Here is a 19476-nt window from a genome sequence, read left to right as displayed (position 1 = left end):
CAAAAACGCTTTGGCAGCATCTGTTAAAAGCTACTTGCAGATGGGTTGTGTGTGCAAACGGCAGCCAGGGAGCACACGCTCTCGCAAAAATTAATTCAGAAGTAATTCCAAAAGTAGTACGATAACTTACACTAAGAAGCCTAGTCTACGCTGTTTGCGGGGTCAGGATGGCCGAGCCTTCTGACGTCGCAATCTCCGCTAGCACGCTCGGCCTTCGATAGCTCAGTTGGTAGAGCGGAGGACTGTAGTCGTTCCCCTGGTCATCCTTAGGTCGCTGGTTCGAATCCGGCTCGAAGGAGGTAGAGCTTTTCCTCTTTAAGTCGCTCCATCTCTTGTCGTCAATTTAGCTTGCCATGTCAGCACGCTGGCTTTGGGCTAGTTGGGCAATGGCTTAAGCCTCTTACTACGTCTCAGATGATTGTAGGTTTGCCCCTTGGCTGGCTCGGTTTCGCTTTTCTGCTCGCCCTCGCGGCCCTAGGCCAAAATAGACCATCCGTTGCGCAAGCGCACCCGTGCCTTCGATAGCTCAGTTGGTAGAGCGGAGGACTGTAGGCGATCCCCCGGCCATCCTTAGGTCGCTGGTTCGAATCCGGCTCGAAGGAGGTTGAGTTTTACCTCTTCGTGTCGCGGCATCTCTTGCCGTCACATTCGGCTTTACGGTACAAAAGTGCTCGTCGGACGTCAAAAGTCGCGTTCCCTGACCGGGAATCGAACCCGGGCCGCGGCGGTGAGAGCGCCGAATCCTAACCACTAGACCACCAGGGAGCACCGAAAGCTCCAGGGTCATTGTGCTGAAAGAAGCTTGCCGTTCCTTGTTCTGTCAAGAGTGTGTCTTTGTCTTCCAAGAGATATGAACAGTTACACCAAGCGCACTGGCATGCGCAGAGATGCCGACACTCTTGGACCTGGCCGTTTGTCATTTAGCCTGCAACCAGAGCAGACACTCCGACCGCTGCATCCGGCAGAGTATAACTGGACTGCTTGTAAACGGAAAAATCACCCTGAAGGCGTTGTCAGTACCAAAGTGTCTACGTACGGAAAGACACAGGGGTCAATATCAGTCGCAGGACCCTTATCGGGCTTTAAACAGCGCTGAGAAGGGCACACCCGGAAGTGCTAGAGCAGTGGTCACCAACCCTGTTCCTGGAGATCTACTTTCCTGCAGAGTTCGCCTCCAACCCTAATCAAACACACCTGAACCTGCCAATCATGCTTTTCACGGTCACCCAAAAATTGGAGGCAGGTGTGCTGAAGCAGGATTGGGTGTAAAGTAGGCAGGAGGGTAGATCTCCAGGAACAGGGATGGTGACCACTGTGCTAGAGGATCCTTGGGCACATGGCTATCAAATTGGGTTTTTATCAAATATCGTTATTACACGTTTGATGCACTTACATAGGCCGTGTAACAGTCTTAGAATGGATATTTTTCTTCCTGTGAGCGCCACGTAATACAATATGAGAAATGGGATGCAATCATTGAACCCAAAAACGCTTTGGCAGCATCTGTTAAAAGCTACTTGCAGATGGGTTGTGTGTGCAAACGGCAGCCAGGGAGCACACGCTCTCGCAAAAATTAATTCAGAAGTAATTCCAAAAGTAGTACGATAACTTACGCTAAGAAGCCTAGTCTACGCTGTTTGCGGGGTCAGGATGGCCGAGCCTTCTGACGTCGCAATCTCCGGTAGCACGCTCGGCCTTCGATAGCTCAGTTGGTAGAGCGGAGGACTGTAGTCGTTCCCCTGGTCATCCTTAGGTCGCTGGTTCGAATCCGGCTCGAAGGAGGTAGAGCTTTTCCTCTTGAAGTCGCTCCATCTCTTGTCGTCAAATTAGCTTGCCATGTCAGCACGCTGGCTTTGGGCTAGTTGGGCAATGGCTTAAGCCTCTTACTACGTCTCAGATGATTGTAGGTTTGCCCCTTGGCTGGCTCGGTTTCGCTTTTCTGCTCGCCCTCGCGGCTTTGTGCGCCTGCCGCCCTAGGCCAAAATAGACCATCCGTGGCGCAAGCGCACCCGTGCCTTCGATAGCTCAGTTGGTAGAGCGGAGGACTGTAGGCGATCCCCCGGCCATCCTTAGGTCGCTGGTTCGAATCCGGCTCGAAGGAGGTTGAGTTTTACCTCTTCGTGTCGCGGCATCTCTTGCAGTCACATTCGGCTTCACGGTACAAAAGTGCTCGTCGGACGTCAAAAGCCACGTTCCCTGACCGGGAATCGAACCCAGGCCGCGGCGGTGAGAGCGCCGAATCCTAACCACTAGACCACCAGGGAGCACCGAAAGCTCCAGGGTCATTGTGCTGAGAGAAGCTTGCCGTTCCTTGTTCTGTCAAGAGTGTGTCTTTGTCTTCCAAGAGATATGTGACCAGTCACGGAAAGTAGGGACACAAGTCGGATCTGGGCATTTTGAGTTATTCACAGATTCTGAAAGTGCAGTTTCTAAGCTTTCCAACGATGTGTAACACATGGAAATCTGATAAGATTTGGAGAAGTTGTGGCCATTTGAATATAGGAACTCAGAAATACTCAAACCGAGAAAATCGAGACGAAAGGGACTCTTCTTTTCAGCTGGGGGAGACAATAGGGCTCATTTACATCTCATTTAGCTAAGCCATGCCCCCTGTAAAACCCTTTTTGAGATGTTCTAGCATCATATGTAGTATTTTATGACCAAATGACAACCCGCAAAAATAAACATGACTCTTTTACCTTTGTGGGGATCACAAGTCGAATCCGGTCTGTTTCAGATTATCCAATGACCATATTTGTCCACAAATGCGTATAATCCGTGAAATATAGATTGTTTACATCAGATTTCGCATGAATGTCTGGTAATACAATATAATATATAATCTGAAGACTATTTAAATCGTAACATGTAAGGGTATATGAGTTTACACTCCGTTAAACACATGAACCCGCCTTCAAAGTTTGTATTTAAAATAGGGAAGTAGTATAATAGATCATCCAAACAGCGCCGTCGAAAACGTGACATCCTTTAGAGAGGTTACCAATGGCTCGCTCGTTCCTCCATCAGCCAATGACTTCATGGAAAATATTGATTGACAAAACATGTAGCCAATTATATGAAGAATACAACGATATCTACGTAACTTCTGTGTGTTTGGACTCATGCTGCGCTGCAAGAACTGACATACAGATGACGTCAAAGTACCGCGAGAGCGAGTCGAAATTAAACTACTGCGTAAGATTTCTTGAAGAGCTCTCGCGGTACTTTGACGTCATCCCACTGCGGCGCCGCATAAAGTCAGTGACGCGGCAGACGTACGATGCGGCTGACTGTTATTTGTTCCGCCCCAGCTTCTTTTATTTTTCTTTTGTTTTGTGCGCCCGAGCTTTACAGTCTGGGGAGACGCAGGCTATAAGTTTAAAAAAAAAAAAAAAACTTAGCAAACATATCTGAGGAACAGGGCAGCGCGTCACTACAGTCACGTGACTTCACGCTCGAGCCGGAAGAGAAGACAATGCTGAATAAAGTCGTAATTCTGCTATTTTTGGACCAAACTGTATTTTCGATGCATCAACACAATCTTACTGACCCACTGATGTCACATGGACTACTTGGATGATGTTTTTATTAACTTTCTGGACATGGAAACCATACATAGATTTTCAATGAAGGGGAAAGCTCTCGGACTAAATCTAACGATAAAACATCTTAAACTGTGTTCCGAAGATGAACGGAGGTCTTCCGAGTTTAGAACGACATAAGGGTGAGTCATTACTTACATTATTTTCATTTTTGGGCGAACTATCCTTATTTAGTAGTCACGCTGTTCCCTTTGGGGGCGGAGGCGAAAACACAAGCTTATACAGTATGTAAATATACACACAGACAATGACGCCCCCCGCTGCACGCTAGAATCTCCGGAAAAACAAGCCTATTTTAACCGCAAAATGTACGCTTTTAAATATACAAAAACTGCTATCTCAAACATGGAGAGGCTTCTTCGTGATCTCAACTAACAGATTCTGCAATAAAACGAAAATCACAAATTTCGAAAAAAAAACTTTGTTTCTCATTTTCTCGAAACTTGTGCTGCCGACTTGAGTCCCTGGTTTCCGTGACGGGTCACATATGAACAGTTACACCAAGCGCACTGGCATGCGCAGAGGCCGACACTCTTGGACCTGGCCGTTTGTCATTTAGCCTGCAACCAGAGCAGACACTCCGACCGCTGCATCCGGCAGAGTATAACTGGACTGCTTGTAAACGGAAAAATCACCCTGAAGGCGTTGTCAGTACCAAAGTGTCTACGTACGGAAAGACACAGGGGTCAATATCAGTCGCAGGACCCTTATCGGGCTTTAAACAGCGCTGAGAAGGGCACACCCGGAAGTGCTAGAGCAGTGGTCACCAACCCTGTTCCTGGAGATCTACTTTCCTGCAGAGTTCGCCTCCAACCCTAATCAAACACACCTGAACCTGCCAATCATGCTTTTCACGGTCACCCAAAAATTGGACGCAGGTGTGCTGAAGCAGGATTGGGTGTAAAGTAGGCAGGAGGGTAGATCTCCAGGAACAGGGATGGTGACCACTGTGCTAGAGGATCCTTGGGCACATGGCTATCAAATTGGGTTTTTATCAAATATCGTTATTACACGTTTGATGCACTTACATAGGCCGTGTAACAGTCTTAGAATGGATATTTTTCTTCCTGTGAGCGCCACGTAATACAATATGAGAAATGGGATGCAATCATTGAACCCAAAAACGCTTTGGCAGCATCTGTTAAAAGCTACTTGCAGATGGGTTGTGTGTGCAAACGGCAGCCAGGGAGCACACGCTCTCGCAAAAATTAATTCAGAAGTAATTCCAAAAGTAGTACGATAACTTACGCTAAGAAGCCTAGTCTACGCTGTTTGCGGGGTCAGGATGGCCGAGCCTTCTGACGTCGCAATCTCCGCAAGCACGCTCGGCCTTCGATAGCTCAGTTGGTAGAGCGGAGGACTGTAGTCGTTCCCCTGGTCATCCTTAGGTCGCTGGTTCGAATCCGGCTCGAAGGAGGTAGAGCTTTTCCTCTTGAAGTCGCTCCATCTCTTGTCGTCAAATTAGCTTGCCATGTCAGCACGCTGGCTTTGGGCTAGTTGGGCAATGGCTTAAGCCTCTTACTACGTCTCAGATGATTGTAGGTTTGCCCCTTGGCTGGCTCGGTTTCGCTTTTCTGCTCGCCCTCGCGGCTTTGTGCGCCTGCCGCCCTAGGCCAAAATAGACCATCCGTGGCGCAAGCGCACCCCTGCCTTCGATAGCTCAGTTGGTAGAGCGGAGGACTGTAGGCGATCCCCCGGCCATCCTTAGGTCGCTGGTTCGAATCCGGCTCGAAGGAGGTTGAGTTTTACCTCTTCGTGTCGCGGCATCTCTTGCCGTCACATTCGGCTTTATGGTTCAAAAGTGCTGGTCGGATGTCAAAAGCCGCGTTCCCTGACCGGGAATCGAACCCGGGCCGCGGCGGTGAGAGCGCCGAATCCTAACCACTAGACCACCAGGGAGCACCGAAAGCTCCAGGGTCATTGTGCTGAGAGAAGCTTGCCGTTCCTTGTTCTGTCAAGAGTGTGTCTTTGTCTTCCAAGAGATATGAACAGTTACACCAAGCGCACTGGCATGCGCAGAGGCCGACACTCTTGGACCTGGCCGTTTGTCATTTAGCCTGCAACCAGAGCAGACACTCCGACCGCTGCATCCGGCAGAGTATAACTGGACTGCTTGTAAACGGAAAAATCACCCTGAAGGCGTTGTCAGTACCAAAGTGTCTACGTACGGAAAGACACAGGGGTCAATATCAGTCGCAGGACCCTTATCGGGCTTTAAACAGCGCTGAGAAGGGCACACCCGGAAGTTCTAGAGCAGTGGTCACCAACCCTGTTCCTGGAGATCTACTTTCCTGCAGAGTTCGCCTCCAACCCTAATCAAACACACCTGAACCTGCCAATCATGCTTTTCACGGTCACCCAAAAATTGGAGGCAGGTGTGCTGAAGCAGGATTGGGTGTAAAGTAGGCAGGAGGGTAGATCTCCAGGAACAGGGATGGTGACCACTGTGCTAGAGGATCCTTGGGCACATGGCTATCAAATTGGGTTTTTATCAAATATCGTTATTACACGTTTGATGCACTTACATAGGCCGTGTAACAGTCTTAGAATGGATATTTTTCTTCCTGTGAGCGCCACGTAATACAATATGAGAAATGGGATGCAATCATTGAACCCAAAAACGCTTTGGCAGCATCTGTTAAAAGCTACTTGCAGATGGGTTGTGTGTGCAAACGGCAGCCAGGGAGCACACGCTCTCGCAAAAATTAATTCAGAAGTAATTCCAAAAGTAGTACGATAACTTACGCTAAGAAGCCTAGTCTACGCTGTTTGCGGGGTCAGGATGGCCGAGCCTTCTGACGTCGCAATCTCCGCTAGCACGCTCGGCCTTCGATAGCTCAGTTGGTAGAGCGGAGGACTGTAGTCGTTCCCCTGGTCATCCTTAGGTCGCTGGTTCGAATCCGGCTCGAAGGAGGTAGAGCTTTTCCTCTTGAAGTCGCTCCATCTCTTGTCGTCAAATTAGCTTGCCATGTCAGCACGCTGGCTTTGGGCTAGTTGGGCAATGGCTTAAGCCTCTTACTACGTCTCAGATGATTGTAGGTTTGCCCCTTGGCTGGCTCGGTTTCGCTTTTCTGCTCGCCCTCGCGGCTTTGTGCGCCTGCCGCCCTAGGCCAAAATAGACCATCCGTGGCGCAAGCGCACCCGTGCCTTCGAAAGCTCAGTTGGTAGAGCGGAGGACTGTAGGCGATCCCCCGGCCATCCTTAGGTCGCTGGTTCGAATCCGTCTCGAAGGAGGTTGAGTTTTACCTCTTCGTGTCGCGGCATCTCTTGCCGTCACATTCGGCTTTACGGTACAAAAGTGCTCGTCGGACGTCAAAAGCCGCGTTCCCTGACCGGGAATCGAACCCGGGCCGCGGCGGTGAGAGCGCCGAATCCTAACCACTAGACCACCAGGGAGCACCGAAAGCTCCAGGGTCATTGTGCTGAGAGAAGCTTGCCGTTCCTTGTTCTGTCAAGAGTGTGTCTTTGTCTTCCAAGAGATATGAACAGTTACACCAAGCGCACTGGCATGCGCAGAGGCAGACACTCTTGGACCTGGCCGTTTGTCATTTAGCCTGCAACCAGAGCAGACACTCCGACCGCTGCATCCGGCAGAGTATAACTGGACTGCTTGTAAACGGAAAAATCACCCTGAAGGCGTTGTCAGTACCAAAGTGTCTACGTACGGAAAGACACAGGGGTCAATATCAGTCGCAGGACCCTTATCGGGCTTTAAACAGCGCTGAGAAGGGCACACCCGGAAGTGCTAGAGCAGTGGTCACCAACCCTGTTCCTTGAGATCTACTTTCCTGCAGAGTTCGCCTCCAACCCTAATCGAACACACCTGAACCTGCCAATCATGCTTTTCACGGTCACCCAAAAATTGGAGGCAGGTGTGCTGAAGCAGGATTGGGTGTAAAGTAGGCAGGAGGGTAGATCTCCAGGAACAGGGATGGTGACCACTGTGCTAGAGGATCCTTGGGCACATGGCTATCAAATTGGGTTTTTATCAAATATCGTTATTACACGTTTGATGCACTTACATAGGCCGTGTAACAGTCTTAGAATGGATATTTTTCTTCCTGTGAGCGCCACGTAATACAATATGAGAAATGGGATGCAATCATTGAACCCAAAAACGCTTTGGCAGCATCTGTTAAAAGCTACTTGCAGATGGGTTGTGTGTGCAAACGGCAGCCAGGGAGCACACGCTCTCGCAAAAATTAATTCAGAAGTAATTCCAAAAGTAGTACGATAACTTACACTAAGAAGCCTAGTCTACGCTGTTTGCGGGGTCAGGATGGCCGAGCCTTCTGACGTCGCAATCTCCGCTAGCACGCTCGGCCTTCGATAGCTCAGTTGGTAGAGCGGAGGACTGTAGTCGTTCCCCTGGTCATCCTTAGGTCGCTGGTTCGAATCCGGCTCGAAGGAGGTAGAGCTTTTCCTCTTTAAGTCGCTCCATCTCTTGTCGTCAATTTAGCTTGCCATGTCAGCACGCTGGCTTTGGGCTAGTTGGGCAATGGCTTAAGCCTCTTACTACGTCTCAGATGATTGTAGGTTTGCCCCTTGGCTGGCTCGGTTTCGCTTTTCTGCTCGCCCTCGCGGCTTTGTGCGCCTGCCGCCCTAGGCCAAAATAGACCATCCGTTGCGCAAGCGCACCCGTGCCTTCGATAGCTCAGTTGGTAGAGCGGAGGACTGTAGGCGATCCCCCGGCCATCCTTAGGTCGCTGGTTCGAATCCGGCTCGAAGGAGGTTGAGTTTTACCTCTTCGTGTCGCGGCATCTCTTGCCGTCACATTCGGCTTTACGGTACAAAAGTGCTCGTCGGACGTCAAAAGTCGCGTTCCCTGACCGGGAATCGAACCCGGGCCGCGGCGGTGAGAGCGCCGAATCCTAACCACTAGACCACCAGGGAGCACCGAAAGCTCCAGGGTCATTGTGCTGAAAGAAGCTTGCCGTTCCTTGTTCTGTCAAGTGTGTGTCTTTGTCTTCCAAGAGATATGAACAGTTACACCAAGCGCACTGGCATGCGCAGAGGCCGACACTCTTGGACCTGGCCGTTTGTCATTTAGCCTGCAACCAGAGCAGACACTCCGACCGCTGCATCCGGCAGAGTATAACTGGACTGCTTGTAAACGGAAAAATCACCCTGAAGGCGTTGTCAGTACCAAAGTGTCTACGTACGGAAAGACACAGGGGTCAATATCAGTCGCAGGACCCTTATCGGGCTTTAAACAGCGCTGAGAAGGGCACACCCGGAAGTGCTAGAGCAGTGGTCACCAACCCTGTTCCTGGAGATCTACTTTCCTGCAGAGTTCGCCTCCAACCCTAATCAAACACACCTGAACCTGCCAATCATGCTTTTCACGGTCACCCAAAAATTGGAGGCAGGTGTGCTGAAGCAGGATTGGGTGTAAAGTAGGCAGGAGGGTAGATCTCCAGGAACAGGGATGGTGACCACTGTGCTAGAGGATCCTTGGGCACATGGCTATCAAATTGGGTTTTTATCAAATATCGTTATTACACGTTTGATGCACTTACATAGGCCGTGTAACAGTCTTAGAATGGATATTTTTCTTCCTGTGAGCGCCACGTAATACAATATGAGAAATGGGATGCAATCATTGAACCCAAAAACGCTTTGGCAGCATCTGTTAAAAGCTACTTGCAGATGGGTTGTGTGTGCAAACGGCAGCCAGGGAGCACACGCTCTCGCAAAAATTAATTCAGAAGTAATTCCAAAAGTAGTACGATAACTTACGCTAAGAAGCCTAGTCTACGCTGTTTGCGGGGTCAGGATGGCCGAGCCTTCTGACGTCGCAATCTCCGCTAGCACGCTCGGCCTTCGATAGCTCAGTTGGTAGAGCGGAGGACTGTAGTCGTTCCCCTGGTCATCCTTAGGTCGCTGGTTCGAATCCGGCTCGAAGGAGGTAGAGCTTTTCCTCTTGAAGTCGCTCCATCTCTTGTCGTCAAATTAGCTTGCCATGTCAGCACGCTGGCTTTGGGCTAGTTGGGCAATGGCTTAAGCCTCTTACTACGTCTCAGATGATTGTAGGTTTGCCCCTTGGCTGGCTCGGTTTCGCTTTTCTGCTCGCCCTCGCGGCTTTGTGCGCCTGCCGCCCTAGGCCAAAATAGACCATCCGTGGCGCAAGCGCACCCGTGCCTTCGAAAGCTCAGTTGGTAGAGCGGAGGACTGTAGGCGATCCCCCGGCCATCCTTAGGTCGCTGGTTCGAATCCGGCTCGAAGGAGGTTGAGTTTTACCTCTTCGTGTCGCGGCATCTCTTGCCGTCACATTCGGCTTTACGGTACAAAAGTGCTCGTCGGACGTCAAAAGCCGCGTTCCCTGACCGGGAATCGAACCCGGGCCGCGGCGGTGAGAGCGCCGAATCCTAACCACTAGACCACCAGGGAGCACCGAAAGCTCCAGGGTCATTGTGCTGAGAGAAGCTTGCCGTTCCTTGTTCTGTCAAGAGTGTGTCTTTGTCTTCCAAGAGATATGAACAGTTACACCAAGCGCACTGGCATGCGCAGAGGCAGACACTCTTGGACCTGGCCGTTTGTCATTTAGCCTGCAACCAGAGCAGACACTCCGACCGCTGCATCCGGCAGAGTATAACTGGACTGCTTGTAAACGGAAAAATCACCCTGAAGGCGTTGTCAGTACCAAAGTGTCTACGTACGGAAAGACACAGGGGTCAATATCAGTCGCAGGACCCTTATCGGGCTTTAAACAGCGCTGAGAAGGGCACACCCGGAAGTGCTAGAGCAGTGGTCACCAACCCTGTTCCTTGAGATCTACTTTCCTGCAGAGTTCGCCTCCAACCCTAATCAAACACACCTGAACCTGCCAATCATGCTTTTCACGGTCACCCAAAAATTGGAGGCAGGTGTGCTGAAGCAGGATTGGGTGTAAAGTAGGCAGGAGGGTAGATCTCCAGGAACAGGGATGGTGACCACTGTGCTAGAGGATCCTTGGGCACATGGCTATCAAATTGGGTTTTTATCAAATATCGTTATTACACGTTTGATGCACTTACATAGGCCGTGTAACAGTCTTAGAATGGATATTTTTCTTCCTGTGAGCGCCACGTAATACAATATGAGAAATGGGATGCAATCATTGAACCCAAAAACGCTTTGGCAGCATCTGTTAAAAGCTACTTGCAGATGGGTTGTGTGTGCAAACGGCAGCCAGGGAGCACACGCTCTCGCAAAAATTAATTCAGAAGTAATTCCAAAAGTAGTACGATAACTTACGCTAAGAAGCCTAGTCTACGCTGTTTGCGGGGTCAGGATGGCCGAGCCTTCTGACGTCGCAATCTCCGCTAGCACGCTTGGCCTTCGATAGCTCAGTTGGTAGAGCGGAGGACTGTAGTCGTTCCCCTGGTCATCCTTAGGTCGCTGGTTCGAATCCGGCTCGAAGGAGGTAGAGCTTTTCCTCTTGAAGTCGCTCCATCTCTTGTCGTCAAATTAGCTTGCCATGTCAGCACGCTGGCTTTGGGCTAGTTGGGCAATGGCTTAAGCCTCTTACTACGTCTCAGATGATTGTAGGTTTGCCCCTTGGCTGGCTCGGTTTCGCTTTTCTGCTCGCCCTCGCGGCTTTGTGCGCCTGCCGCCCTAGGCCAAAATAGACCATCCGTGGCGCAAGCGCACCCGTGCCTTCGATAGCTCAGTTGGTAGAGCGGAGGACTGTAGGCGATCCCCCGGCCATCCTTAGGTCGCTGGTTCGAATCCGGCTCGAAGGAGGTTGAGTTTTACCTCTTCGTGTCGCGGCATCTCTTGCCGTCACATTCGGCTTCACGGTACAAAAGTGCTCGTCGGACGTCAAAAGCCACGTTCCCTGACCGGGAATCGAACCCGGGCCGCGGCGGTGAGAGCGCCGAATCCTAACCACTAGACCACCAGGGAGCACCGAAAGCTCCAGGGTCATTGTGCTGAGAGAAGCTTGCCGTTCCTTGTTCTGTCAAGAGTGTGTCTTTGTCTTCCAAGAGATATGTGACCAGTCACGGAAAGTAGGGACACAAGTCGGATCTGGGCATTTTGAGTTATTCACAGATTCTGAAAGTGCAGTTTCTAAGCTTTCCAACGATGTGTAACACATGGAAATCTGATAAGATTTGGAGAAGTTGTGGCCATTTGAATATAGGAACTCAGAAATACTCAAACCGAGAAAATCGAGACGAAAGGGACTCTTCTTTTCAGCTGGGGGAGACAATAGGGCTCATTTACATCTCATTTAGCTAAGCCATGCCCCCTGTAAAACCCTTTTTGAGATGTTCTAGCATCATATGTAGTATTTTATGACCAAATGACAACCCGCAAAAATAAACATGACTCTTTTACCTTTGTGGGGATCACAAGTCGAATCCGGTCTGTTTCAGATTATCCAATGACCATATTTGTCCACAAATGCGTATAATCCGTGAAATATAGATTGTTTACATCAGATTTCGCATGAATGTCTGGTAATACAATATAATATATAATCTGAAGACTATTTAAATCGTAACATGTAAGGGTATATGAGTTTACACTCCGTTAAACACATGAACCCGCCTTCAAAGTTTGTATTTAAAATAGGGAAGTAGTATAATAGATCATCCAAACAGCGCCGTCGAAAACGTGACATCCTTTAGAGAGGTTACCAATGGCTCGCTCGTTCCTCCATCAGCCAATGACTTCATGGAAAATATTGATTGACAAAACATGTAGCCAATTATATGAAGAATACAACGATATCTGTGTAACTTCTGTGTGTTTGGACTCATGCTGCGCTGCAAGAACTGACATACAGATGACGTCAAAGTACCGCGAGAGCGAGTCGAAATTAAACTACTGCGTAAGATTTCTTGAAGAGCTCTCGCGGTACTTTGACGTCATCCCACTGCGGCGCCGCATAAAGTCAGTGACGCGGCAGACGTACGATGCGGCTGACTGTTATTTGTTCCGCCCCAGCTTCTTTTATTTTTCTTTTGTTTTGTGCGCCCGAGCTTTACAGTCTGGGGAGACGCAGGCTATAAGTTTGAAAAAAAAAAAAAAACTTAGCAAACATATCTGAGGAACAGGGCAGCGCGTCACTACAGTCACGTGACTTCACGCTCGAGCCGGAAGAGAAGACAATGCTGAATAAAGTCGTAATTCTGCTATTTTTGGACCAAACTGTATTTTCGATGCATCAACACAATCTTACTGACCCACTGATGTCACATGGACTACTTGGATGATGTTTTTATTAACTTTCTGGACATGGAAACCATACATAGATTTTCAATGAAGGGGAAAGCTCTCGGACTAAATCTAACGATAAAACATCTTAAACTGTGTTCCGAAGATGAACGGAGGTCTTCCGAGTTTAGAACGACATAAGGGTGAGTCATTACTTACATTATTTTCATTTTTGGGCGAACTATCCTTATTTAGTAGTCACGCTGTTCCCTTTGGGGGCGGAGGCGAAAACACAAGCTTATACAGTATGTAAATATACACACAGACAATGACGCCCCCCGCTGCACGCTAGAATCTCCGGAAAAACAAGCCTATTTTAACCGCAAAATGTACGCTTTTAAATATACAAAAACTGCTATCTCAAACATGGAGAGGCTTCTTCGTGATCTCAACTAACAGATTCTGCAATAAAACGAAAATCACAAATTTCGAAAAAAAAACTTTGTTTCTCATTTTCTCGAAACTTGTGCTGCCGACTTGAGTCCCTGGTTTCCGTGACGGGTCACATATGAACAGTTACACCAAGCGCACTGGCATGCGCAGAGGCCGACACTCTTGGACCTGGCCGTTTGTCATTTAGCCTGCAACCAGAGCAGACACTCCGACCGCTGCATCCGGCAGAGTATAACTGGACTGCTTGTAAACGGAAAAATCACCCTGAAGGCGTTGTCAGTACCAAAGTGTCTACGTACGGAAAGACACAGGGGTCAATATCAGTCGCAGGACCCTTATCGGGCTTTAAACAGCGCTGAGAAGGGCACACCCGGAAGTTCTAGAGCAGTGGTCACCAACCCTGTTCCTGGAGATCTACTTTCCTGCAGAGTTCGCCTCCAACCCTAATCAAACACACCTGAACCTGCCAATCATGCTTTTCACGGTCACCCAAAAATTGGAGGCAGGTGTGCTGAAGCAGGATTGGGTGTAAAGTAGGCAGGAGGGTAGAACTCCAGGAACAGGGATGGTGACCACTGTGCTAGAGGATCCTTGGGCACATGGCTATCAAATTGGGTTTTTATCAAATATCGTTATTACACGTTTGATGCACTTACATAGGCCGTGTAACAGTCTTAGAATGGATATTTTTCTTCCTGTGAGCGCCACGTAATACAATATGAGAAATGGGATGCAATCATTGAACCCAAAAACGCTTTGGCAGCATCTGTTAAAAGCTACTTGCAGATGGGTTGTGTGTGCAAACGGCAGCCAGGGAGCACACGCTCTCGCAAAAATTAATTCAGAAGTAATTCCAAAAGTAGTACGATAACTTACGCTAAGAAGCCTAGTCTACGCTGTTTGCGGGGTCAGGATGGCCGAGCCTTCTGACGTCGCAATCTCCGCAAGCACGCTCGGCCTTCGATAGCTCAGTTGGTAGAGCGGAGGACTGTAGTCGTTCCCCTGGTCATCCTTAGGTCGCTGGTTCGAATCCGGCTCGAAGGAGGTAGAGCTTTTCCTCTTGAAGTCGCTCCATCTCTTGTCGTCAAATTAGCTTGCCATGTCAGCACGCTGGCTTTGGGCTAGTTGGGCAATGGCTTAAGCCTCTTACTACGTCTCAGATGATTGTAGGTTTGCCCCTTGGCTGGCTCGGTTTCGCTTTTCTGCTCGCCCTCGCGGCTTTGTGCGCCTGCCGCCCTAGGCCAAAATAGACCATCCGTGGCGCAAGCGCACCCCTGCCTTCGATAGCTCAGTTGGTAGAGCGGAGGACTGTAGGCGATCCCCCGGCCATCCTTAGGTCGCTGGTTCGAATCCGGCTCGAAGGAGGTTGAGTTTTACCTCTTCGTGTCGCGGCATCTCTTGCCGTCACATTCGGCTTTACGGTACAAAAGTGCTCGTCGGACGTCAAAAGTCGCGTTCCCTGACCGGGAATCGAACCCGGGCCGCGGCGGTGAGAGCGCCGAATCCTAACCACTAGACCACCAGGGAGCACCGAAAGCTCCAGGGTCATTGTGCTGAAAGAAGCTTGCCGTTCCTTGTTCTGTCAAGAGTGTGTCTTTGTCTTCCAAGAGATATGAACAGTTACACCAAGCGCACTGGCATGCGCAGAGGCCGACACTCTTGGACCTGGCCGTTTGTCATTTAGCCTGCAACCAGAGCAGACACTCCGACCGCTGCATCCGGCAGAGTATAACTGGACTGCTTGTAAACGGAAAAATCACCCTGAAGGCGTTGTCAGTACCAAAGTGTCTACGTACGGAAAGACACAGGGGTCAATATCAGTCGCAGGACCCTTATCGGGCTTTAAACAGCGCTGAGAAGGGCACACCCGGAAGTGCTAGAGCAGTGGTCACCAACCCTGTTCCTGGAGATCTACTTTCCTGCAGAGTTCGCCTCCAACCCTAATCAAACACACCTGAACCTGCCAATCATGCTTTTCACGGTCACCCAAAAATTGGAGGCAGGTGTGCTGAAGCAGGATTGGGTGTAAAGTAGGCAGGAGGGTAGATCTCCAGGAACAGGGATGGTGACCACTGTGCTAGAGGATCCTTGGGCACATGGCTATCAAATTGGGTTTTTATCAAATATCGTTATTACACGTTTGATGCACTTACATAGGCCGTGTAACAGTCTTAGAATGGATATTTTTCTTCCTGTGAGCGCCACGTAATACAATATGAGAAATGGGATGCAATCATTGAACCCAAAAACGCTTTGGCAGCATCTGTTAAAAGCTACTTGCAGATGGGTTGTGTGTGCAAACGGCAGCCAGGGAGCACACGCTCTCGCAAAAATTAATTCAGAAGTAATTCCAAAAGTAGTACGATAACTTACGCTAAGAAGCCTAGTCTACGCTGTTTGCGGGGTCAGGATGGCCGAGCCTTCTGACGTCGCAATCTCCGCTAGCACGCTTGGCCTTCGATAGCTCAGTTGGTAGAGCGGAGGACTGTAGTCGTTCCCCTGGTCATCCTTAGGTCGCTGGTTCGAATCCGGCTCGAAGGAGGTAGAGCTTTTCCTCTTGAAGTCGCTCCATCTCTTGTCGTCAAATTAGCTTGCCATGTCAGCACGCTGGCTTTGGGCTAGTTGGGCAATGGCTTAAGCCTCTTACTACGTCTCAGATGATTGTAGGTTTGCCCCTTGGCTGGCTCGGTTTCGCTTTTCTGCTCGCCCTCGCGGCTTTGTGCGCCTGCCGCCCTAGGCCAAAATAGACCATCCGTGGCGCAAGCGCACCCGTGCCTTCGATAGCTCAGTTGGTAGAGCGGAGGACTGTAGGCGATCCCCCGGCCATCCTTAGGTCGCTGGTTCGAATCCGGCTCGAAGGAGGTTGAGTTTTACCTCTTCGTGTCGCGGCATCTCTTGCCGTCACATTCGGCTTCACGGTACAAAAGTGCTCGTCGGACGTCAAAAGCCACGTTCCCTGACCGGGAATCGAACCCGGGCCGCGGCGGTGAGAGCGCCGAATCCTAACCACTAGACCACCAGGGAGCACCGAAAGCTCCAGGGTCATTGTGCTGAGAGAAGCTTGCCGTTCCTTGTTCTGTCAAGAGTGTGTCTTTGTCTTCCAAGAGATATGTGACCAGTCACGGAAAGTAGGGACACAAGTCGGATCTGGGCATTTTGAGTTATTCACAGATTCTGAAAGTGCAGTTTCTAAGCTTTCCAACGATGTGTAACACATGGAAATCTGATAAGATTTGGAGAAGTTGTGGCCATTTGAATATAGGAACTCAGAAATACTCAAACCGAGAAAATCGAGACGAAAGGGACTCTTCTTTTCAGCTGGGGGAGACAATAGGGCTCATTTACATCTCATTTAGCTAAGCCATGCCCCCTGTAAAACCCTTTTTGAGATGTTCTAGCATCATATGTAGTATTTTATGACCAAATGACAACCCGCAAAAATAAACATGACTCTTTTACCTTTGTGGGGATCACAAGTCGAATCCGGTCTGTTTCAGATTATCCAATGACCATATTTGTCCACAAATGCGTATAATCCGTGAAATATAGATTGTTTACATCAGATTTCGCATGAATGTCTGGTAATACAATATAATATATAATCTGAAGACTATTTAAATCGTAACATGTAAGGGTATATGAGTTTACACTCCGTTAAACACATGAACCCGCCTTCAAAGTTTGTATTTAAAATAGGGAAGTAGTATAATAGATCATCCAAACAGCGCCGTCGAAAACGTGACATCCTTTAGAGAGGTTACCAATGGCTCGCTCGTTCCTCCATCAGCCAATGACTTCATGGAAAATATTGATTGACAAAACATGTAGCCAATTATATGAAGAATACAACGATATCTGTGTAACTTCTGTGTGTTTGGACTCATGCTGCGCTGCAAGAACTGACATACAGATGACGTCAAAGTACCGCGAGAGCGAGTCGAAATTAAACTACTGCGTAAGATTTCTTGAAGAGCTCTCGCGGTACTTTGACGTCATCCCACTGCGGCGCCGCATAAAGTCAGTGACGCGGCAGACGTACGATGCGGCTGACTGTTATTTGTTCCGCCCCAGCTTCTTTTATTTTTCTTTTGTTTTGTGCGCCCGAGCTTTACAGTCTGGGGAGACGCAGGCTATAAGTTTGAAAAAAAAAAAAAAACTTAGCAAACATATCTGAGGAACAGGGCAGCGCGTCACTACAGTCACGTGACTTCACGCTCGAGCCGGAAGAGAAGACAATGCTGAATAAAGTCGTAATTCTGCTATTTTTGGACCAAACTGTATTTTCGATGCATCAACACAATCTTACTGACCCACTGATGTCACATGGACTACTTGGATGATGTTTTTATTAACTTTCTGGACATGGAAACCATACATAGATTTTCAATGAAGGGGAAAGCTCTCGGACTAAATCTAACGATAAAACATCTTAAACTGTGTTCCGAAGATGAACGGAGGTCTTCCGAGTTTAGAACGACATAAGGGTGAGTCATTACTTACATTATTTTCATTTTTGGGCGAACTATCCTTATTTAGTAGTCACGCTGTTCCCTTTGGGGGCGGAGGCGAAAACACAAGCTTATACAGTATGTAAATATACACACAGACAATGACGCCCCCCGCTGCACGCTAGAATCTCCGGAAAAACAAGCCTATTTTAACCGCAAAATGTACGCTTTTAAATATACAAAAACTGCTATCTCAAACATGGAGAGGCTTCTTCGTGATCTCAACTAACAGATTCTGCAATAAAACGAAAATCACAAATTTCGAAAAAAAAACTTTGTTTCTCATTTTCTCGAAACTTGTGCTGCCGACTTGAGTCCCTGGTTTCCGTGACGGGTCACATATGAACAGTTACACCAAGCGCACTGGCATGCGCAGAGGCCGACACTCTTGGACCTGGCCGTTTGTCATTTAGCCTGCAACCAGAGCAGACACTCCGACCGCTGCATCCGGCAGAGTATAACTGGACTGCTTGTAAACGGAAAAATCACCCTGAAGGCGTTGTCAGTACCAAAGTGTCTACGTACGGAAAGACACAGGGGTCAATATCAGTCGCAGGACCCTTATCGGGCTTTAAACAGCGCTGAGAAGGGCACACCCGGAAGTTCTAGAGCAGTGGTCACCAACCCTGTTCCTGGAGATCTACTTTCCTGCAGAGTTCGCCTCCAACCCTAATCAAACACACCTGAACCTGCCAATCATGCTTTTCACGGTCACCCAAAAATTGGAGGCAGGTGTGCTGAAGCAGGATTGGGTGTAAAGTAGGCAGGAGGGTAGAACTCCAGGAACAGGGATGGTGACCACTGTGCTAGAGGATCCTTGGGCACATGGCTATCAAATTGGGTTTTTATCAAATATCGTTATTACACGTTTGATGCACTTACATAGGCCGTGTAACAGTCTTAGAATGGATATTTTTCTTCCTGTGAGCGCCACGTAATACAATATGAGAAATGGGATGCAATCATTGAACCCAAAAACGCTTTGGCAGCATCTGTTAAAAGCTACTTGCAGATGGGTTGTGTGTGCAAACGGCAGCCAGGGAGCACACGCTCTCGCAAAAATTAATTCAGAAGTAATTCCAAAAGTAGTACGATAACTTACGCTAAGAAGCCTAGTCTACGCTGTTTGCGGGGTCAGGATGGCCGAGCCTTCTGACGTCGCAATCTCCGCAAGCACGCTTGGCCTTCGATAGCTCAGTTGGTAGAGCGGAGGACTGTAGTCGTTCCCCTGGTCATCCTTAGGTCGCTGGTTCGAATCCGGCTCGAAGGAGGTAGAGCTTTTCCTCTTGAAGTCGCTCCATCTCTTGTCGTCAAATTAGCTTGCCATGTCAGCACGCTGGCTTTGGGCTAGTTGGGCAATGGCTTAAGCCTCTTACTACGTCTCAGATGATTGTAGGTTTGCCCCTTGGCTGGCTCGGTTTCGCTTTTCTGCTCGCCCTCGCGGCTTTGTGCGCCTGCCGCCCTAGGCCAAAATAGACCATCCGTGGCGCAAGCGCACCCCTGCCTTCGATAGCTCAGTTGGTAGAGCGGAGGACTGTAGGCGATCCCCCGGCCATCCTTAGGTCGCTGGTTCGAATCCGGCTCGAAGGAGGTTGAGTTTTACCTCTTCGTGTCGCGGCATCTCTTGCCGTCACATTCGGCTTTATGGTTCAAAAGTGCTGGTCAGATGTCAAAAGCCGCGTTCCCTGACCGGGAATCGAACCCGGGCCGCGGCGGTGAGAGCGCCGAATCCTAACCACTAGACCACCAGGGAGCACCGAAAGCTCCAG

General features: G+C 49.2%; 28 non-coding genes across 28 annotated transcripts; 18 read left to right on the top strand and 10 right to left on the bottom strand.

Annotated features, from left to right (window-relative positions):
- The first annotated feature begins 211 nt into the window (after positions 1-211).
- Positions 212-298, top strand: trnay-gua (transfer RNA tyrosine (anticodon GUA)). Its single transcript is given in 2 exon segments — positions 212-248; positions 263-298. It is a non-coding gene; the product is annotated as a tRNA-Tyr (tRNA).
- Positions 299-515: 217 nt separating this feature from the next.
- Positions 516-602, top strand: trnay-gua (transfer RNA tyrosine (anticodon GUA)). The gene is given in 2 exon segments: positions 516-552; positions 567-602. It is a non-coding gene; the product is annotated as a tRNA-Tyr (tRNA).
- A 91-nt stretch (positions 603-693) lies between these two features.
- trnae-cuc (transfer RNA glutamic acid (anticodon CUC)) lies at positions 694-765 on the bottom strand. The gene has a single exon. It is a non-coding gene; the product is annotated as a tRNA-Glu (tRNA).
- Positions 766-1694: 929 nt separating this feature from the next.
- trnay-gua (transfer RNA tyrosine (anticodon GUA)) lies at positions 1695-1781 on the top strand. The gene is given in 2 exon segments: positions 1695-1731; positions 1746-1781. It is a non-coding gene; the product is annotated as a tRNA-Tyr (tRNA).
- Positions 1782-2014: 233 nt separating this feature from the next.
- trnay-gua (transfer RNA tyrosine (anticodon GUA)) lies at positions 2015-2101 on the top strand. The gene is given in 2 exon segments: positions 2015-2051; positions 2066-2101. It is a non-coding gene; the product is annotated as a tRNA-Tyr (tRNA).
- A 91-nt stretch (positions 2102-2192) lies between these two features.
- Positions 2193-2264, bottom strand: trnae-cuc (transfer RNA glutamic acid (anticodon CUC)). The gene has a single exon. It is a non-coding gene; the product is annotated as a tRNA-Glu (tRNA).
- Positions 2265-4931: 2667 nt separating this feature from the next.
- Positions 4932-5018, top strand: trnay-gua (transfer RNA tyrosine (anticodon GUA)). Its single transcript is given in 2 exon segments — positions 4932-4968; positions 4983-5018. It is a non-coding gene; the product is annotated as a tRNA-Tyr (tRNA).
- Positions 5019-5251: 233 nt separating this feature from the next.
- Positions 5252-5338, top strand: trnay-gua (transfer RNA tyrosine (anticodon GUA)). Its single transcript is given in 2 exon segments — positions 5252-5288; positions 5303-5338. It is a non-coding gene; the product is annotated as a tRNA-Tyr (tRNA).
- A 91-nt stretch (positions 5339-5429) lies between these two features.
- On the bottom strand, positions 5430-5501 carry trnae-cuc (transfer RNA glutamic acid (anticodon CUC)). The gene has a single exon. It is a non-coding gene; the product is annotated as a tRNA-Glu (tRNA).
- Positions 5502-6428: 927 nt separating this feature from the next.
- On the top strand, positions 6429-6515 carry trnay-gua (transfer RNA tyrosine (anticodon GUA)). Its single transcript is given in 2 exon segments — positions 6429-6465; positions 6480-6515. It is a non-coding gene; the product is annotated as a tRNA-Tyr (tRNA).
- Positions 6516-6926: 411 nt separating this feature from the next.
- trnae-cuc (transfer RNA glutamic acid (anticodon CUC)) lies at positions 6927-6998 on the bottom strand. The gene has a single exon. It is a non-coding gene; the product is annotated as a tRNA-Glu (tRNA).
- Positions 6999-7925: 927 nt separating this feature from the next.
- trnay-gua (transfer RNA tyrosine (anticodon GUA)) lies at positions 7926-8012 on the top strand. Its single transcript is given in 2 exon segments — positions 7926-7962; positions 7977-8012. It is a non-coding gene; the product is annotated as a tRNA-Tyr (tRNA).
- Positions 8013-8245: 233 nt separating this feature from the next.
- On the top strand, positions 8246-8332 carry trnay-gua (transfer RNA tyrosine (anticodon GUA)). Its single transcript is given in 2 exon segments — positions 8246-8282; positions 8297-8332. It is a non-coding gene; the product is annotated as a tRNA-Tyr (tRNA).
- Positions 8333-8423: 91 nt separating this feature from the next.
- trnae-cuc (transfer RNA glutamic acid (anticodon CUC)) lies at positions 8424-8495 on the bottom strand. Its single transcript has one exon. It is a non-coding gene; the product is annotated as a tRNA-Glu (tRNA).
- A 927-nt stretch (positions 8496-9422) lies between these two features.
- On the top strand, positions 9423-9509 carry trnay-gua (transfer RNA tyrosine (anticodon GUA)). Its single transcript is given in 2 exon segments — positions 9423-9459; positions 9474-9509. It is a non-coding gene; the product is annotated as a tRNA-Tyr (tRNA).
- Positions 9510-9920: 411 nt separating this feature from the next.
- On the bottom strand, positions 9921-9992 carry trnae-cuc (transfer RNA glutamic acid (anticodon CUC)). Its single transcript has one exon. It is a non-coding gene; the product is annotated as a tRNA-Glu (tRNA).
- A 927-nt stretch (positions 9993-10919) lies between these two features.
- trnay-gua (transfer RNA tyrosine (anticodon GUA)) lies at positions 10920-11006 on the top strand. The gene is given in 2 exon segments: positions 10920-10956; positions 10971-11006. It is a non-coding gene; the product is annotated as a tRNA-Tyr (tRNA).
- Positions 11007-11239: 233 nt separating this feature from the next.
- On the top strand, positions 11240-11326 carry trnay-gua (transfer RNA tyrosine (anticodon GUA)). Its single transcript is given in 2 exon segments — positions 11240-11276; positions 11291-11326. It is a non-coding gene; the product is annotated as a tRNA-Tyr (tRNA).
- Positions 11327-11417: 91 nt separating this feature from the next.
- Positions 11418-11489, bottom strand: trnae-cuc (transfer RNA glutamic acid (anticodon CUC)). The gene has a single exon. It is a non-coding gene; the product is annotated as a tRNA-Glu (tRNA).
- Positions 11490-14156: 2667 nt separating this feature from the next.
- trnay-gua (transfer RNA tyrosine (anticodon GUA)) lies at positions 14157-14243 on the top strand. The gene is given in 2 exon segments: positions 14157-14193; positions 14208-14243. It is a non-coding gene; the product is annotated as a tRNA-Tyr (tRNA).
- Positions 14244-14476: 233 nt separating this feature from the next.
- Positions 14477-14563, top strand: trnay-gua (transfer RNA tyrosine (anticodon GUA)). The gene is given in 2 exon segments: positions 14477-14513; positions 14528-14563. It is a non-coding gene; the product is annotated as a tRNA-Tyr (tRNA).
- A 91-nt stretch (positions 14564-14654) lies between these two features.
- trnae-cuc (transfer RNA glutamic acid (anticodon CUC)) lies at positions 14655-14726 on the bottom strand. The gene has a single exon. It is a non-coding gene; the product is annotated as a tRNA-Glu (tRNA).
- Positions 14727-15653: 927 nt separating this feature from the next.
- On the top strand, positions 15654-15740 carry trnay-gua (transfer RNA tyrosine (anticodon GUA)). The gene is given in 2 exon segments: positions 15654-15690; positions 15705-15740. It is a non-coding gene; the product is annotated as a tRNA-Tyr (tRNA).
- A 233-nt stretch (positions 15741-15973) lies between these two features.
- Positions 15974-16060, top strand: trnay-gua (transfer RNA tyrosine (anticodon GUA)). Its single transcript is given in 2 exon segments — positions 15974-16010; positions 16025-16060. It is a non-coding gene; the product is annotated as a tRNA-Tyr (tRNA).
- A 91-nt stretch (positions 16061-16151) lies between these two features.
- Positions 16152-16223, bottom strand: trnae-cuc (transfer RNA glutamic acid (anticodon CUC)). Its single transcript has one exon. It is a non-coding gene; the product is annotated as a tRNA-Glu (tRNA).
- Positions 16224-18890: 2667 nt separating this feature from the next.
- Positions 18891-18977, top strand: trnay-gua (transfer RNA tyrosine (anticodon GUA)). The gene is given in 2 exon segments: positions 18891-18927; positions 18942-18977. It is a non-coding gene; the product is annotated as a tRNA-Tyr (tRNA).
- A 233-nt stretch (positions 18978-19210) lies between these two features.
- trnay-gua (transfer RNA tyrosine (anticodon GUA)) lies at positions 19211-19297 on the top strand. Its single transcript is given in 2 exon segments — positions 19211-19247; positions 19262-19297. It is a non-coding gene; the product is annotated as a tRNA-Tyr (tRNA).
- A 91-nt stretch (positions 19298-19388) lies between these two features.
- On the bottom strand, positions 19389-19460 carry trnae-cuc (transfer RNA glutamic acid (anticodon CUC)). Its single transcript has one exon. It is a non-coding gene; the product is annotated as a tRNA-Glu (tRNA).
- Between the last annotated feature and the right edge of the window lie 16 nt (positions 19461-19476).

Source organism: Paramisgurnus dabryanus, chromosome 10 (assembly GCF_030506205.2).
Source record: "Paramisgurnus dabryanus chromosome 10, PD_genome_1.1, whole genome shotgun sequence".
NCBI lineage: Eukaryota > Metazoa > Chordata > Actinopteri > Cypriniformes > Cobitidae > Paramisgurnus > Paramisgurnus dabryanus.
The sequence above is the reverse complement of the archived record's forward strand: the minus strand, read 5'-3'. Positions and strand labels throughout refer to the sequence as shown.